At 35.1% G+C, this 18,879-nt stretch overlaps 1 long non-coding RNA gene across 3 annotated transcripts in view; it reads left to right on the forward strand.

Moving 5' to 3' along the window:
• Positions 1-477: 477 nt before the first annotated feature.
• LOC115495532 (uncharacterized) overlaps positions 478-18,879 on the forward strand; it is a 114,916-nt gene continuing 96,514 nt past the window's right edge. Inside the window, exon 1 of one of the 3 annotated variants that reach the window (XR_012056367.1) lies at positions 478-818. This is a non-coding gene — a long non-coding RNA (uncharacterized lncRNA). The remainder of the gene's footprint in view (positions 819-18,879) is intronic. The other 2 variants (XR_003960783.4, XR_012056366.1) reach the window with 2 other exon arrangements.

The following is an 18,879-nucleotide window of genomic DNA, read 5'->3' on the forward strand; positions in this document are numbered from 1 at the left end:
GAAAGTGCATGGTCCTACTAAGTAGAGCAAAGCAGAAACGCACTCCCTGGTAAAACAAAATGCCCTCCCCCTTCTGCCAGCGGCTAAGCACTGCCATTTATTTACTCCTACATCACCTTTCTGTTGAGCAAGATCAGGTTTGATCTGCTGGGTACTCATTAAGTTGCAACATATTTGTTTTGTTAATTGGCACCAACATTCAGGATTTTTTTTCCCCTGGCAAATATAGATCTTCTTGGCAATTGTGCACCCCAAGAAAAGAAGGAAGTTGAAAGCCCAGTGCCATATAAGTGCAATTAGCTTTAACTGGAAAAACAGAAGCTGGACTTCAGACAAGCTTGCTGGCTGAGTTATAGGGGAAACTTAACCAGGAAGTGCCACTGTGTCAGTGGGAAAGTACTGTAGCTATGGATACTGGGGATTGCTGAAATATAATTCAGCTACATAAAGGCCTAAGCAAAATGAAACAAATCACTTCCTTTCCAAAACTTTAGATATTAAACTCACAGCATTAGGCCAAAAACGGAAACTCTTTCAACTGATAGAGTGACAGGCTCATAAATTTCACCACAAAACTTTGCAGTGGGAAGGACTCTCTCCTAGAGCTGGGTTTCTCACCAGGGACCCTATGTGGACAATGGCATGTTTGCTCAGGCATTGGGAGCTGGGATGCAAACACTACAGAAGGTTTGATTCTTCCCTAGTGTCTTGGAGCTTCAGTCCAAGTTGCCAGCAGATGCCATACATGCAATGAAAATTCAAGTAGTGGAAAACACAGAAATATTATCTTAAGGCTTTAACATATAGCCTTAAAACAAGTGGGTGAAAATTAGCCTTTTGGATCTTTTCTTTTTAAAGTAAACTAATGCTTCTTTGGGAATAATCAATTTCATGAACAGCAAAATTATTTCAAAGTTTCAGCTGAAATTTTTGCATAGCATTTCTGCTTGGAAGGTTTCAACAGTTGTATTTACCATTGTGTTTACTTCGCTTACAGTTAGATTAGAAAAACAAGAAGTGACTCTAGTGCAAGCAGTGCATCTGACAATAATCAAAATTGTTTGTATGAGGCTTCTAATACTACAATTATTTTTGTGGGCCTTGTATAAAGCAGTTTCAGGATGGTGCAAAAGTAAAGGCAATTCTGCTATTCTATTCACTGTGGCACCATTTGATATGGGCATACAAAATTGCAGATGGAGAAGAAAATACTACATTTTTTAATGCAGGAACTGTGCAGGTAAACAAAGCAACTTTGTTATTTCTTTTGGTGAGGCTCAAGGAAGGATTTTTCATAATTTAAGCTGACTTCCAGAAAGAAAGATAAGGATTTTATATAAATAACAGTTGGAAGTATTAGGATTTGTGGGATTTTTTGGCTCAGGTGGTTTGTTGCTTTTGGGGGTGGAGGAGGGGGGATTGTGAATCCAAAAAAAAGGGAAAAAAGGGATTTATAGAGGGTAAAGAAAAAACAAGAAATACAGGAAAGTAATGCAGACCAACTGGAATTCTTAGCACATTTCCCCCTTTCTTTTCTTCACTTTTATTCTTTTTTCCTTCTACTGGGGAACAGCTTGATCAGCAATATGAATTTAGTTACTTACCTATGTATGCCCTCCCTTGTGCAAATCATTCACTTAAAGAGGATGTAAAAACCCCCACTATGCTCCAGAGCAGCAAGAAAGTGGGATTAAAGACCCATGGGAACTGTCTAGCATCTTACAAAAAAGAAAAGTCACAGAGTAATCAAAGGTAAAGGTTTTAGACATGACAAGGAACAGTAGAGAAATTAAAAATATCTCCAACTGAAAGCTGAATCCAAAACATAGAGGTTGTACACATTCCACACACAAAGCAAAATAGCAGAAGTTAAATACAAATCTAAGGAGGAGAGTGAGGGCAGAAAAGGAGAGAAAGGCTATCATGTAAAGGCACTGAAGAACTCATCATAACACCTGACACTGAATTTAAGGCTAAATCATACCACAGGAGCACAGTCTAAAGCAAGGGCACACTTGAGGAATCATAATTTTATAATTAAGTACACACAGTTTCAAACAGAGAGAAAGAGATTATAAGTATACCTTCTATAAGTAATAAAAATTCCCTCACTATAGAAATTGTTGCAGCATTTGCCACAGCACATGCCAGAGTCAAGAGTGCCAACACACAATTTCAGAAAGCTTCAACCCATGCAGAGTAACACCAGACCTCATCAGAGGGCTTCAGGCATCTGCCCATACAGAGCAACATCACATCAATCAGAAGCCTGTGAGCATCTGCCCTTCTTGTTCTTTAGGCCAGCCATTTATGGTCTTATCTTCATGCAGTGCCCCTGTGTGCCCTCTGTTCCCTTTGGTGGTTGGGCAGTGCCTGGGCACTCCATGGCTCATTGCTGTCAGTGCTGCTCACCTGCTGCTCACAGCTGTGCCCACTGGGGATGGAGCTCAGCCCCAGCCCCGCTCCTAATTACCACCAACTGTGTGCCTACAGGAAATGTTTTTAAAATATTTTATAATACTAAATGTTAGGTTAGTTGTCAAAATAGCTGTACAGTTTTAGACTTGTATGCCTATCAGAGACACAAAGTTTCAGCAGTAGTTTTTGAGAGGGAAGAAAAGGAAACTTATGGTTTTTAGAACATGTCCTATCAATATATTTATTTTTAAAAATAAATATCTGAATTTTATTCAGTCATCACTGAAAAATTATCCTGCGGTGTAACCTTGGCCACCCAGCCTTAACAGCTGTTGTTTGTACTGGTGGGAATGACAAAGCTGAACACATACCAGGCATTTGAAACTGCAGTTTTCACTATAGACAAAGTACCATCACCTGCAAAAGGGGAAAACCAAAGTGCCCTAAGGATGAAGATCTGTACTTCTGATTTCAGAAACTTGACTTGGATTAACTAACTTTTAAATCTAGAATCAGAACCTATGTCCTTTTTTTGGTCCTTTATCTCATTGTACATTGAGGTAGGTACTTAGAAATATATCTAACACTTTTCTAGCACTGTAAGTTTACACTAACAATATGCCCATAGAAGAATAAATATGAAGGCCAGTATGACCTTGTCATGCCAAAATGTCAGTGTGCATTAATTAAGAAGATGTTCGGGACCAGATAAACTCTAAGGTGAACCTTACAGGTTTGAACTTAACTTTAGCATACTTAGCATTTATGGTGATTCAGTAGAGTTGTCTATCTACCTCTCACATTCCTGACCCGTGTTTCCAAGTGAGAAGTGAGTTGGTAGATTGATTTGGCAGAAAGATTTTGGCATCTTAGTAGGAAGCAGAGGAATTAAAAATTATGCACTTGGAAAGCAATAAGCCCACAACAAGCAAATATTTAATGCCAGCAAGTCCAATATTTTGCAATACATAGTCTTTATTGTTCAACACTACTCTTCAGCAGAATTACAAACAAATTGGAGCAAGCGTTTGGTCAGTAAATACAAAAGGTTGAGATTTTTCTTCATTGAGCAGTTATGATTTATTCTTTTTCTTGTGAACAATTTTTTTTTTTCTGATTATCCCTGTTATCCTGGGATATTATTATATTATATTATATAATTATAATAATTATATTAATTCTTTCTAATTAAGTGTATTTGGAGAATAGTTTTGGAAATGAAAGTCTCCTTTTGTGGACACTTATGACAAAACCAAGATTGCTTTATAATGCCCCAGTGCTTTTGGTTGTTTTGCCTTTGGTTGTTTTGGTTTGGGATTTTTTTTCCTGATATTGTAACATTGCCTTTAGGAAAGACAAGTGGGGCATATTCTGTGGCTGGGCAAACAATTGTTCTCTTCAAACTAAAGACCATCTGATAATGCCAGTTGTGCTGCACTGTGCTTTTATCCTGTGTTTTCCAACAGAACAGAGAGTTTAACTGTGTTTTAAATATTTCATTAAAGGAATAAAAAATACCGAATCTTAACAGCTTTTTAAATGTAATTCATGATCCAAAGGTTATTTTAATGTGTTGGCTCCAAACTAGCAGTCTGACAAGAATTTATTTTCTATATATTGTTATCTTTAAAATTATTTGAATCCTAGATAAATGCAATTAAGATGAACTATTTTAACTAAAAAAAAAATCAAAACAGAAAGAAAACAACAACAAAAGACTCACATATAATGGCTTAAAATATATGGACAAATTAAATATCTTTTGAATATCTATTTTACTCCTTGGTCCCAGGCAAACAATGGAACTATTAGCAAGAACACATTACTATGCTTGGCAATATTTCATATGGTATTTGACAATCCATAGGGGCTACTTCTCCTTCTCCATAAATAAGATATATAATTTAATGGGTCTCTTTTATCTTACATATCATAGCAAATCTACAAGAACATCATTTAACCTCCTCTAGTCATCTTTCACCTGCCATATTCTCACAGACATGAATAAACCAAAATTATAATACTTTAGATTTTTGTATAATGAATATGTATTTTCACATGTTAAACGTTGTCCCATCCACAGCAGATTTCAGACTGTCAAATATATTAAAACTACTGATTTGAAGAATGTATAAGACTTCCAAACATCTTGGGGATATGTAAAACATTATGAAATCAAGTGACTGTGAGCTATGACCCACATATTTCAGCTGTAAATTTCCAAAGTCAAATATGTACTATACTAATAGTTTCTTGTTCCTTCTCATGTAACTGCCTCAGCAGATCAACATGACAGGTGTCACATGCCATGTTTTGTGAGCCACAGCATTGCCGACAGCAAGAAAATGACAACCAGGCAATTGATCACCTATTTCTTATTGATGACTATACAAAAACCCAACCATACCACATCCTTAATTCTTTCCAAACTTTCACGTCAGTTAGTCTCAGAACTAATGTAAGCCCTTCCCCCTTTCTTAGGAATTTGGAAAGCATAAGGAAAGCTTCTAAGTGGGTGTAGTTTGGTATAGGTTTTAAAAATGACATTTTTACAAATGACATCCATGTCAAGTTATATTACTTGAGAACCTGGTCCTCATTTTAAAAACTGCAGAATGCTTAGATAGATTACAGCCATTTGCTTAGCTGATATTTTTTCTGACATTGTATGATTATTTGTGACTTTTTGAAAGAATCAATTCTCTTTGTTATACTAGGCAAGAAAATGATGAATGATTTAAAAATAAGGACTTGTATTAAGCCATGAAAAGTGGAGAAAAACTGAATTGTTCTTTCAAGGCTATTGTAAAGCAAGACTTTACTTGAAATCTTACAAAAAGACTTTTTCCTACGATTTCTTTTCTGCACAACCTTTAGACACCCACCTGAGGTTAATGGATGGTTGCTCAGACAAGCCTCAAAAATCTAAATCTTGTGATTTGACTTACTTGGTAAAGTACTTGTTTTATGATTTATTGCTATTCACTTCCAAAAAGTGCTGCATTTTATGTGTGATTTCTATTGTGATAATGATGAGAAACACCAGCCAAGATGCTATGTGAATGCAGAACAAGTAAGTTGGTCTCAAGCAATAGACATCTGTACAAAATAATTTCTCTTCCCTTTGCAGCTGTTCAGTATCATACAGATGCCAATTCTAAGACACTGAGAATTGTGATGATCATGTTTTGCAGGTGCTCAAAATGGACACAGCTGCTTTTAAGACATGGATGTTTTCAAATTATCTGTGTTTCCTAGTATGTTTTACAGCTCTCCGGTCTCCCACATCTGTGCTATCCACTTAAGTTGCAAACTATTTGGTGAGGTTGTGAAAGAGCACTGCATATTTGCCCAGCATGTGGGTTCTTGGATTGTCCCTTAACACTTCTGTAGTAACCAATCAAACAGAAATTTTGGTTTAATGGTGTTATAACAGAGAAAGATTTATCAAGATACTGTAGGTTCAATGAGCCTTGTAACATCAGTGTGTCATAGGAACATCAAAAAGTCAGAAAATTCTCACACCCAAATTCTCTTCCCATAACAGAATCAGCTAAACCTGTATTAGTCCTGAGATATGTGTGCCTAGTGTGCTCCTGAAAACTTTCATTCACAGAAAAGCTGGTATCTTTCCCAGTGATATGTTCTACTTTAGGGATATTGTTCATAATACCCAATCTGACTCTCCTTTGCTGTGATTTTTGTGAATTGCTTTCCTCCAATCAGCAAAGAGTAAATTCTTCCTTTTTCTTTTCTGTTTGTAGAATATGCTTTCTAAATCTTGGATAGTTATTTCTCTCCTCTAGATTGTCCCAAGGATTCATCCCTTTGAATCCCAAGGATTCAACCCTTCTTGACTGTGGTACCAAACTCACATAGTACCAATTAATAGAAAAGGATTATTTTATAATAATAATAATACCAATTAAAAGGAAAGGATTAATTTATGTGTCCAGCTTGTGCTTTCTATGGCATTCCCCTTTTTAGTAGTGCCATCCTGTTCATAACCCTAGCTTATCATACCTCCAAATACTAACTTTATTCCTGCAAAACATTCTTATAACATTCTTATATTTTACTTATGAGATAGTATTCCACCATAACTCTTCATGCTTCTGAAGACATTCACTTTAGTACTTCTAAAGAGAACATCTCTTTGTCAAGAACATTTGATTTATAACCCTGTTTTCCTGTTTACTTCTGGTTACTTAAGCAGCTCACTCTTTCCATCAAAGACATCTTTCAGACAAACCATTAGCTTAAGCCTCAGTGTTATCTCAGAGCTCAGGTATCATCTCTATTTTTCTTGGAAAGACATGCAATTTAATCTGTATTCCTTTGTAATATTAGACACAAAGTGATTAGGTAAGCCAGGGGATTTGTGTTTCGATGAAGATATAAGTGAGGCAAAGTAGAATTAGTCAAGTTCATGGAATTAAGCCCATAAAGCCTGTTCTAGTCTTTGACTCCAGAGATTTTTAGGGCCCATGTTGCTGTAATCCATAAATAAACATGTTAGTATGTGTGGTCTGCCATAATACTTCCATATTACTGTGCCAGCTTGGCTCCTGTACCAGTGACAGTTATAAAAAGAGGGTCAGACAAACTTGTAGTGTGACCCAGTTTTACAATTTAAACTAGGATTCTCTATGCAAATCAAGCCCCACTGATGTAAATGAGATATAAATCAAACTTGTGGGCCCTACTGAAAATGAAGACTGTATATGAAGCAGAATCAGAAAAGAACCTTAGAGAGGATGAGACCTAAGACTATGTAAACTATTCCTTAAAATATAAAAAAAATAATATTAATGATACTGATGATACAGTTAATGATATATCCAAACCAGTAGCAATAAAATCTCATACACTATACAAAGAGGTATATTAAAAAAAAAATTATATATATTTAGAAGTACCATTTATTTCACTGAGATGAGAGCTTGAACTATGGAAAGCGTTCATGATATTATAAAATAAAAAGCTTTTTTCTGTTAACAATACTCTTATTGCTTCACTCATTCCTGCAGAATAGTACAAAACTGATTACAAACTACAATTTTCATCTTTATTTCACTGTGTTCTCTTTAAGTTATTTTTTGCAACATTCCAGGCCTAGCTTTTAACGTTATACTGCATATTTCTGAGAAAAAAATGGCGACATTTAATTCATTCAGTAGAACAGAGCTGTCCAACAAAGACAAGAATTGACAGAAATCCCAAGTAAGCTACTGTGTGACATCACAAGACTACACAGAGAAACCTATGCTCAAATTAAGTTCCTCTTAGCGCTAATCATATGATGACTACATCCTAGTCAGTGGCATCAAGCAGTGGTGACTTTTCAGATGCATACAATTCAGTTCATCCTACACTTTAACAAAAACTCTATTTTAAGAATTCAAAGATTTAGTGAATATCATATTGTATGATAGCTATAATAGCTATAAAAATATTTAAGAGATCCTGCAAAAGATTTTAATATCAAAGCAAAAGAAAACACAAGTGAATTCCAAAATGTTTGCTGTGGTCATAGGACCAAAACCAAACACTGGAAAGCTGCTGTGATGATTGCATACCCATTTCTTGAAAACTTAATAGGAGATACATTGGCAGGATTTAAATTTTGTAGTGGAAAGGCAAGATCCTGAAACTGTTACATATTAAGGGAAGTTCCAGTGAATGGCTTTCAGCAAAATCAAACACAACCTCTCAAGCCCAGTGTCATTAGCAGACTGACACAAAAGAGACTGGTCCTGGCAGAGAACTGCTCTTGCTTGAGCAGGCCCACACTGAGACTGAAAAACAAACAACCTTGTCAAAAAACAAAGTCATAGTGGCAGATTTACCCACGGGCTGGGTGTGCTCTGAGTCTGGCTGTGGAAGGAAATTCGCTGTTGCCCAAAATTTGCTCTCTGTTTCTGGAGAATCTTTCTCCTTGCAGTGTGGCTATATTTTAATGCATTCAGTCTTGACTTGCTCTTTACATAGGATTTGATGGCAATTCCTAATTTTCATGGCCTTTGATAAATTCACTGCAGGTGAAATCCCTTGTGGCTAAAAGGTCTCCTTCCCAACTTCTTGACTACTTGTTCTCACATCAGGGTGATTTATAAAAGAAGTTGTATATACTGCTTGTATTGTCTTGCTGCCTGCAGTGGGGTTTTTGAACAATATGCTCAAGTACTTTTTATTCACTGTTCTCACAAGCAACCAACCTTAAATCTCAGAGTGTTATGAAACCTTAGGAAATGTAATATGCATGATATTGTTGGCACTGCAGACTCACAAGTCTTTGAGGTACTTTTACTTCAAAACTTTTTCATATAGAACAACACATTTTTGTTTTTGTTTTTTTTTTTTTAATTCTAACACAGAAGACAACCATGATAGTTTGCCTTTAATTTATGAAGATTTTCCATTTGATACAGAAGTATATTCATGTTAGAAAAATAAGCTTAAAGATTTGTGGCATTTTTCTCTAAATTCAGATGCCAACCTATAGATGGTTTCAGACAGATTTTTCTGTCCCAGATGATTAAAGGTTTTCTACGTTTATAAAAAAAATAAATTTATATATATATATTTATACATGCATACATATATACTTCATAAAATATCCAGCTGAAATAAAAATATGAGTAAATCATTCATTAAAGCTTAAAGGCTATACATATATAATCAACAGGCACCAAAATATATTCACTGAGGAACAATAAACTGTAATAGGAAAAGATTTGTAAAATATTTAATGGGCATAATGAGTCATAGCCTATTGCTTCTCTAAGTGTAGCACATATATATAACTTTCCAGGATGTCTTCAGTATGAGTAGGGAGATTAATGGATAGTTGGATACTACATGATTCTACTCTAAGTTGGAGGATAGGATGATGTTCACTCAGAGAGAAGCCAATGCTCAAATGAACAAAAGAATACTATACAGAAAAGTATAAATCTGTATTTATAGTCCACTACAGTTTGCTTTGAATCTGGCTAATTAAAAAAAAAAAAAAAAAAAAAAAAAAAAAAAAGAGGAATGTAGGCACAAAACTAGCAAAAAATTTTCAGTTCCTAACAATCAAATTAAATAGGATTTCATCAAATTTCCCACTTCCATATTAAAAAATAAGTTTATCCCCCTTATGGTTTGAAAATAAAAGATAGGAGCTTGCAAAGAGCCTGAAACAATAACTAATTGTGATTTGTGTTGTCCCCAACATTTTACTTAATTTTGCATCTGACTAAAAAAGGCCTTGGGAAAATCACTTTGGAAAAGCGCTTTGTATGTGACACAAGGAGAAACCCATAATGTGTCAGTCTTCAGGTCTGTGCTCTCTTGCTCTACACGGATGACAAAGGACTTTATTTTCACCTCTGATACGCCAGAGTGGAACAGGGAGCAGGGGCTTCACGTATGCCACACATGACTTCACAAGGGCAGAGGTAACCTAGTACTGAACTGAAAATAATGCTGGGGTCAAGTTTTAGCATGGGGGTGATATGTACATAATCACAAGGCATTAACTGTAGAAAAAAAAATTTACTTTGCTTCTGCTTTATAGAACATCAACAGATGTACCAAGAATTATATTGCAGTAGTTAAGTATTGTGCAAATAAATGAAAATGCATTTTTATGAACAGACACACTATCTTTAATTGCTCATTCTTTGTGGGCAAAACTATGCCATAACTGTAAATGTATATCTTAATATACATAATACATCATGCAGAGAAATTTATTAAATGTTGTCTGCTCTTTGAAAAACTGGGCTGGGATGTCTACGCAGTGTGGTTTTCTCCTTTCATACCTTCTGTTCTTTATTTTTCTTCACTCCTCTGTATGCACTGTCAATAAAGACCTCGACATTTCTAAAGAATAAGCTAATTTTTCTAGCATCTATAAAGGGATATTATTTGCTAGATGATCCATTAAAAAAAACACACAGAATGGTTCATACCACATTTTTGACTAATTTACTAATGTAACATCCACATTCTACAATTTCAGGTTATCTTCATTAGGAAAGAAATGAGGATATATAAAATTCCCCATGATTTTGTTTTACTGAGGGCCTAGAATTGCAGCATGCATGAGACTTGCACATGCTGCATCAAGGTACAATAACTGAAAAAGCAATACCCATCTTGAACATTGCCACACTGACTTACAGTATTGTGCCCTTGAGAAAAAGGCTGTGAGAATAATGGAGAGCCATGCAGTGACAAAAATGAAATAGAACTGTCATCTGGCAGTTCTTCATAGTCCATCACGTAAACTATTACAGATATAAGAAGAGCCACGGAGTGCTTGGGCAAAGGTTGTTAAACCACTACTCCAAGGTCAGGTCACTGCACATTGCTAAGATTGTTAGTAAAAGATAAACCAGTTTTCACTATGAAACTTGACATTGCCAGTTTTCAGACTCACCTATAATACTATATGCTTGCAGCTAGGGACACAGCTGGATGAACTAATAATACATGAGCTTATAAGAACAGTTCTTATTGATGTTAAGAGCATTTAATATTGAAGAAACATAGTTTTCTTATCAAATAAGGTGACTGTGATTTTCATGTTACTTTACCTACATTTTTATTCCATTTATATATTCTGTGATAATTCTGTGCCTGTCTTTTAAAAAAGAGTCTCTTTCACAGTGAGATTATTTCTTTGGAAGGTAAAAACTAAAAGGTCAGCCCAAGATGTAATTGACCCCCAGTTACCAAAGTTTAGGTCCAGATCAAGAGATTATCTTGAAAAATTAGTACCTTTAAATATTTGAGGTTTTTTTATTTGCCATCTTATTTTTCAAACATTTGGGTGACCTTGATAATGATTCTCACTTTTCTTAGTAAGGATAGGGATTGGAAGCTTACTTACAAAGATGAAAGCTGCTTTTCTCCTCTACTCCACTGTCTCAAATATCTAGTCATTTCAGTTTGTATGAGCCAATATGAGACACATGATTAAATCATGAGAGATAGCAACACAAACAATGTGCAGATGCCTCTGATCTCAGTGAAGAAGGAGAGATGCTGGTCAGCCTTCTCCTGACACAAGTAAAATTCAACAAATACAAAAGAGAGATGCAGAAACTCTTGCCTTTAAGCCATACATGAATCAGAATTGCCAAATGCATACAGGACCCTAATTTTCAGAAATTCAGTGCTATTCTAGTCACAAATGAAGCTATTGATTTTCAGCAGCTCTAAAAATTCAATCCCTTAGAATTTTACAGGGGCATTGATGGATATTAATGTAAAGCAAAGTACTTGGTCTATTGCTATAATAGAAAATGAAGTGCTGAAAACTATGGTTGCTAAATACCTTAGCATTCTCAAAATATTAGTTAATTTAACCACTGTCCTATCTAAACATGACTGTGCTTGTGGCTGCTTACCAGTTATTCCTGGTTTGTGCTTTGATACTCAGGCATAGTTTAGGAAACCAAAGAAGGATTATGGAGGATTCTCTTTTTTTTTTTATCAATAAATAGAATAGGAATAAAGCATACTGCTAATCTGACTGCAGAAACTGGTATGTCCCTATGTACTATATCCCCAGAGAGCAAGCGTGAGATACACAAACATGAAGAGCACAGCAGAGGCTGCTTACAGCAAGTCCCTGCTTTCCAGTTCACTTGGGGTTTTCTTTGTTGCTTTTGAGTTTGGGGCCTTTTTCTCCAAGAGAATACAATGAAATAATTGACCAAGAATTCTGCCATACGTAATCTGTATGTTTATCAGAAAAAAAAAAAATTATCTAACCAAAGCAAGAAGCAAGAGGTGCAAATATCTGATCAATTTGATCAGTCTCTCTACTGCTCAAATGCCAGTGTGCTAACTAGCTATTTTGTGATTAGTATTTAGTACACATACTCAGAACCGAAAGATAAATATCCCTGGATTATTGTCTGTAAGGAAGACTTTCAGCTGTTTAGCAATGTTCCTATAACTATCCTGTCTTTGAGTCTTCACCTTCTCATTCATAGTGAGCAGGTCACACCACCATTAGTGTTCCAGCATTGTCTGAATTAAATCAGATAAGTGGTTTAGCTAGAATGCAACTGTTGCCTTCTACAGAGTACATGGACCTTAATAAGGCTGCTATCATGTTTTTTTTTACCTCACGTGTTAGAGGATAAATTCTCAGAAATTGATACAGTTGAGGTCTATTTTTCCCTTCCCCAAATACTTTAACTGACAGCCACTCTCTATTTATGCATTGGGAGATGATCTCTTTTTCAAAATTACACTTGTGCAATTGTTCAGATCTACTTGAATTTTCAAGTAAAACAATATCCTGACTATTATAGCACAATACAGCATACATTTTAGTTGCCATAAAAGCTTGATTTTCATACTATGAACTTTCAGAAATAGTTAATATAAAATGTTTACCATAGGGAAATTGTAAATATTAACAGACTGAGTCTCTATTTCCTTACACTGATTCTGTACCAGAATGATATCACAAAAAAAAAAGCAAAGACAACTCAGCCTCTGAGAAAGCAATGTCCTCTTGATGTTGGACAACTCAGAGGTCTTCTGCTTCTACAGTGGGTATTAGCACTGGCAGTTTGATACTCAGTGCATTATAATGAACAAGGAAAATTTTGATAGAGATGTGCATAACGTAAAATGTATAAGCAACCCAGTGCACAGAATCTGGAATATGTGTGAGCACCCTCAAAGAAAGAAGCTAAAAGTCTTTGGTAGGTCACCTTTTTGCTTTCTTTATTTCCAAGGCCCACTAACTCTTGACTTATTCCAGACAACAGATCAGATCAATTATTAATGGGAAGTCTTCAACTTGCACTAATCTATAAACTTGCAGTGGAACCAGCTATGAATGATAAATGAAAGGGTGTGTCAAATATTTTTGTTATATTCCACTTAAAGTTCTATTAGGCATTTAAGTAAACTCAATATTACCACAATTAGAATTAAGTAAAGTTGCTTTAGTGAGAAATTTAAGTCTCAGAAATAAAATTGTTTGATTACGGTATTAAAAGAAAATACCATTTCCTCTTTATCTAGCTGATGATCAATGTCTATGTTATAATGTTTTAAAAAGTGTGGAAGAGTCTTGAAAAAGATCCTGGACTGAGCATTCCAAGCAGATGGAATGTGTCTTTCCATCCAGGCTGAAAAAGGCATACTCCTAAAGCATGGCAATTTCAGGAGCATCAGGGTCCTGGATTTTTCCTGTTGGCCAGCTCCAAGAGATGACATGCAGAGGACTTTGGGCGACACCAGTTCTACTCCGAGGGTCTTAAATTTTCTAGTGTTACACATAGGTAAAGCCTTATAAAATAAGGGCCTTGTTGCCCTTGTAAAATCATGGGTCAGGCCTGCTACTTTGGCTAAGCAGAAAAGGACAATGGGAAAGTGATTCAGCTGAATTTGACGTAGAAAAACAAATTATATAACCATTGCGTGCTCACATCGTGGTGTATGGTGGCTGGTTGAATTATATTTGTTATACTTAAATGGAATGTAATTGATAATGGGCTAACTGCTTAAAAAGGCCTGGTTTTTGCAATAAAGCAGCTCTCCTTTGCACCTGCCTGGGGACTCTGAGTCACTTTGTACATTCTAGCACATTACAGAATAATTTATCACAAAAACCTAGTCTGTAATCTGAAGATTATCTAAAGCTAAGAATGGCAGTATTTTCAATATCTAAAATGATAATTACATATATTCTGATTTATGTTTGGAATCTTCCTGTTGCTGGCTCTACTATATTTAGAATTTCTTGCATCAACACACCTGCCAAAACACAGGTCAGGGGAAAAAGAGTCAACATAAAGTTTGCACATAATGCTTATTCTGGGTATGTGGATAACTGTGTGCTAATTTCTGTCAGAAGTTACCCCCTCATAGTCCTGGAGGCAGTCCCTGGATGTCACAGGATCTCTTCTTTTATTCAGAGACCTTATTTGATTTTGAAATGTTTTGATTTATTTTATAGCTTTTAGTTTTGTATAAATTTTATTTTTAAGAGTGCTTTGATAGTTTCTTTCTATTTTAAATAAAAAATCATGAGGCAAATCACAAAGCCTCCGATAAAAACTAGGATAAAATTTTGTATTTATAGGCAATTTCTTTGAAAAATTAAAGGTGCATTCTTAAAAGAACTGGTCTACTGGTTTGAAACTTTATGACATAAATTGTCAGTAGCTTTTCAATTTATTTGCCTTCATCTAGCTGGGGAAAACATAGGCCTCGAACTTACACTGTTCTTTTTTTCTTCCTTGAACCTTGTATTTTGGTCTTTAGTAATTTAGTATAATATTATGCTGCCTATAGGTAGAATAATTTAATATTTTATTTTCTTAAACACTTCTCTATTATTTATACAAGTAGCTTTGGCTCTGTCATATAAAAACAATCATTGTGGCTTTGCATCCCTTTTTAGTTCCCATAGCTTCATCACCTGCATAATTTCTGCCTCTGTCTTGACCTTTACATACCCATTTGACAGTGATTGAGTATTTCAGTAGAGGATGAGTACTTTGGATTACTTAAAAATTAGATTTTATCTGATATTTTAAGGGTTTTACCAACACTCATTTCTAATGGCCTTGCTCAATTTCCTGGTATTGGATAAAGTAATGTAAGGTACAAGTTCAAACCTTCTTTATTCAATAGAGTAACCATTCCACTAATCAGGAATCACAGTCCTTCTCAGCCATAATCTATTATTATAATCATATCTATTTCTCAGCCCCTGCACCTTCCCAAAAAAGCAGTTATCCAGAGAGAGCAAGAAGCCAGAGCTGGATAATTAAGTTTAGCTGTTCAAGGGCTGTTATTCTCCCCATTTGCACTGTGGGAATGAAGCTGCTGTCAGTGGCTCTTTCAGTCAACACAAGCCCTAAGCCTTCCAGGAGAAACTCCAGTCCAGCCTCTTGCAACTATCCAGGTTATCTGACTCAGGGGATCGAGTGTTTAAATTTGGTTTTGTCATTGTGTTCTTCTAAGACTAGCCAGAGGATATGTTGATGGTATCTTAAGGAAAGCATTTACCCAGGCCAGGGACTCACCTTAATCTTCTTGGATCTTTCTGAGGGACAAGTGAAGACTTTAGGAGCCAACAAGTTTATTTCCTCTGGCTAAAAGCATAAAAGAAGTTTCCAAGATGTAATCACTTCTTGTCAGATACTCGAATGTCTGTGTCTGAATTTTGCAGTGCAATATTGATTGTGCAAAAACTCGTGTGGTTTGTTTCTATATATGTAAATGGCAAGAGGCCAATTAAGATATTCCCACATTTGCACTGCAGTTTAAAATAATACAATTTATCCAAACAAATTTTCATACTAAAAATGTAAAAACCTGGGCTATTTATTTAAGGTATGGTAAGTATGAAGAAAAAAAAGTTTAGCTTTGAAATAATTTTGCTCCTTTAGTAACATATATAATATGACCACATCTTTTTGGCACAGATACTGCACAGTTAACTACATTATCTTGTTAGGACAGTTATATTCTCTCATATGACAATGACTTGCAGTATGTAGTCACTGCCTTCTGGGGAAAGGAAAAAAATCCAGCAATTACTGTGCAATACTTGAATCTGCCTGCCAACAGCAGAACAGTGATTTGTGAGACACATCAAGAGCTTCTGGCAAGATCAATCTAGTGAGATCCCTCTGATAGAGGAATAATGAGTTGACAAAGACCAATGTTCAGTTGGGCCCAAGTCCAATAAGATTACTGTACAGCATCATCAATATTGTCTGTGTTTGGAACTGACACAATCAGAATGGAATCAATTGTATTTTCCACAGCACTGTCACACATGATTTTTAACTTTGGCTCACAACACTGCAGAGAAGCTTGCAGATGTTGGCAGATTTTTGCTAACTTATGGGATGTCATTATTAAGTAGGAACTGTGCATTACAGTAATTTGTGGTTCTGTGTGTTCCATCATATGGTCTCTGTGTTTAGGAGGGAGGAGAAGGAGAAGATGCAGTAGCCGGAGGGATTTGTCTGTTATCATCCTCATTTTACTGTGATTGTTGAAAATACTATGTGATCTTAAAGGTGTAGATTGTTTTTAAGAGAAGGACTAATTTGGGCTGTTTAGCAAAGTGATTTTGCTCAAGCATGAGCAAATGTCTCTCTTAAAAAAAAAAAAAAGTGAAAATGTTTTGATTATCTGACAAAAGATTTAGGATAGAAATGACCCCATTTGTGAATAATAGATGATTATCTGAGGCCTTGTAATCTATATTTAAAAAAATACTTTCTGGAAACAATTTTGTTTGGTCTTGTGACTACTAGAGTTAAACATTCTGTCACAGAAAGCTGTCATCTCTACTTGCTGAATAATCACTCACAGTAGACACTAAAGTGTCTAGGCATTTCTGAATATAATATAGCTTAGCATACTCCACAATAGGTAATAGTACAGTAGCTTGTGAATTAGTTTAAATTAGACTTTTAGTTATTTTAATTAAATTTTTTTTTGAAGAACGAATGGACAACTAAAAGGTCAAGTTTCTTCTTCAAATATGTAGGTTTCTTTGGGTGCTAAAATCTTTGCTTTTTCCCCTTTGTTCATATCATCTTCATTACTTGTTTCTGTGCAGTGTGTATGCTTCTTTTTGAGAATGGGATTTTAATTTTCATGGAAAATAAATTTGAAAGCCCTGAAGACAGAAGTCTCATTTTGATTTGTAAAATGCAATAACGCAGACATCACAAGAATCATTTCCATATAAGTCTGCACAGTAGAATTTATTGATGTTCACATAAAGTTGTTTTGATACACTTTGGTGTTTGTCTAATAAGAAATACTCCTTCAGACAGAAGACTGGATTAGTGTTAATGAATATTGTATTTGATTTCACTGTAGTCAAGAGTTTGATTTTGAAGACAAGAGATTAATGGATTTCTATTACACTTACTAGAAGCTAAATGACAGCAAACTATTCCAGAGATATCATTCAAGAGCAATCAAATAATAGTAAGATTCAGCCATCATCAGTTTGCTCAAAACTTGAGTCAGTATACAGAAAATTAATTTTGGGACACCCATTGTGCCAAGTAATTTCTCTTGAATCTTTCTGGTTTGATAACATTACTTATCATATGATAAGTAGTGGCATTGCTTCTGTGGGTTATACTTTTTTTTATAAATATAAGGGAATTCCCTCCTGGGGAAATTCCAGAAAAACATTTAGTGTCCCCAACAAAATGAGAAACTTCCCACCCAAGACAATTACAAAATTGGGCTAAAATGCATTTATACATAGTAGTGTAATGTAACTTTTAATGTAAATACTTGGTTATCTGAAAACTCGTTCACTGGAATATGTCCAAAAGAAGAGGAAAGCAGCCGGCAATACACAACTGTATCACTTACATGCTTTCTTACTTACCACATAATTTTTTTCTGACTTCCATTCCCCTCTTTTCACAAGGTTTAACTGAAAGATTGTTTAGAGGGTCAGATAGTTAAAAGACACACTGTGTTTTCTGAAAAGTGTAATATAGCACATAATCTATTCAGTTAAATGTAAACATACTTAAGAAATACATACAAATAAAATATATAAAATATATAAAGCAAGTATTATTTTAAATCAGCTTGCTTTTCCTAGCATTGCCAAAATTGTTATACATGAGAAACAGATAAGCAAACTCACTAGAAATGAGGACAAAACTCCCTTATTTCCCATCACACCAAATCTTTTCTGTGTTCATTTTATTTTGGTTAATTAAATTTTAGTGCCACAGAAGTTACTCAAAACAGAATTCACACAAATTTATATATATTGAATTATGAAACTTAATAATCATAGCATTAATATATTTTGTACTTAATCTATTCTTTGATATCTGTTTATTTCTCAGCAGCTGTACATGAGGTTTTGTCACATAGTGAAACTTCCTGATACAAAAAACACCACAATTATTTCATTGAACATAGAGATTATGCAAACTTTCAACAGATCTGAAGGAATAAAGACTTCACTTATATCTATCTGACTGAAAAAACATGCCAAAAAAAGTAAACAGTAAAGTGACAAAAATATTATCTTCCCTTTGGGAAACACTTGCACAAAGTGAGTCAAGAGTGAGGGGTTGTTTATTTGTGTGGGGGTTTTTGCTGGCTTTTTTCCTTTTCTTCTGTATCTTGTGACCATTCCTTTTAGCCAAAGGTGTTTCATGTCTCATGGTTGGTATTCACCCCCTGGCTAGGTTATTAAAAACAGCTTCTGTGCTACCTCAGAAGATTACTTTTGATAAGACACAAATCACCAAGTGTTTAAGCAGTCCATCTAATTTAAAGGACTACTGGTCATGCTGGGGATGGTAAGGGATGTTGATGTCACTTACTGAATTGGGACCTAATTGTGATTTTAAATGACAATAATTTATTAAGTTTATTTTTTATAGACTGCACATGGCCCTAAATAACAATAAATTTATGAATAGT

The sequence above is a fragment of the Taeniopygia guttata genome, chromosome 5 (genome assembly GCF_048771995.1).
Source record: "Taeniopygia guttata chromosome 5, bTaeGut7.mat, whole genome shotgun sequence".
Classification (NCBI taxonomy): Eukaryota; Metazoa; Chordata; class Aves; order Passeriformes; family Estrildidae; genus Taeniopygia; species Taeniopygia guttata.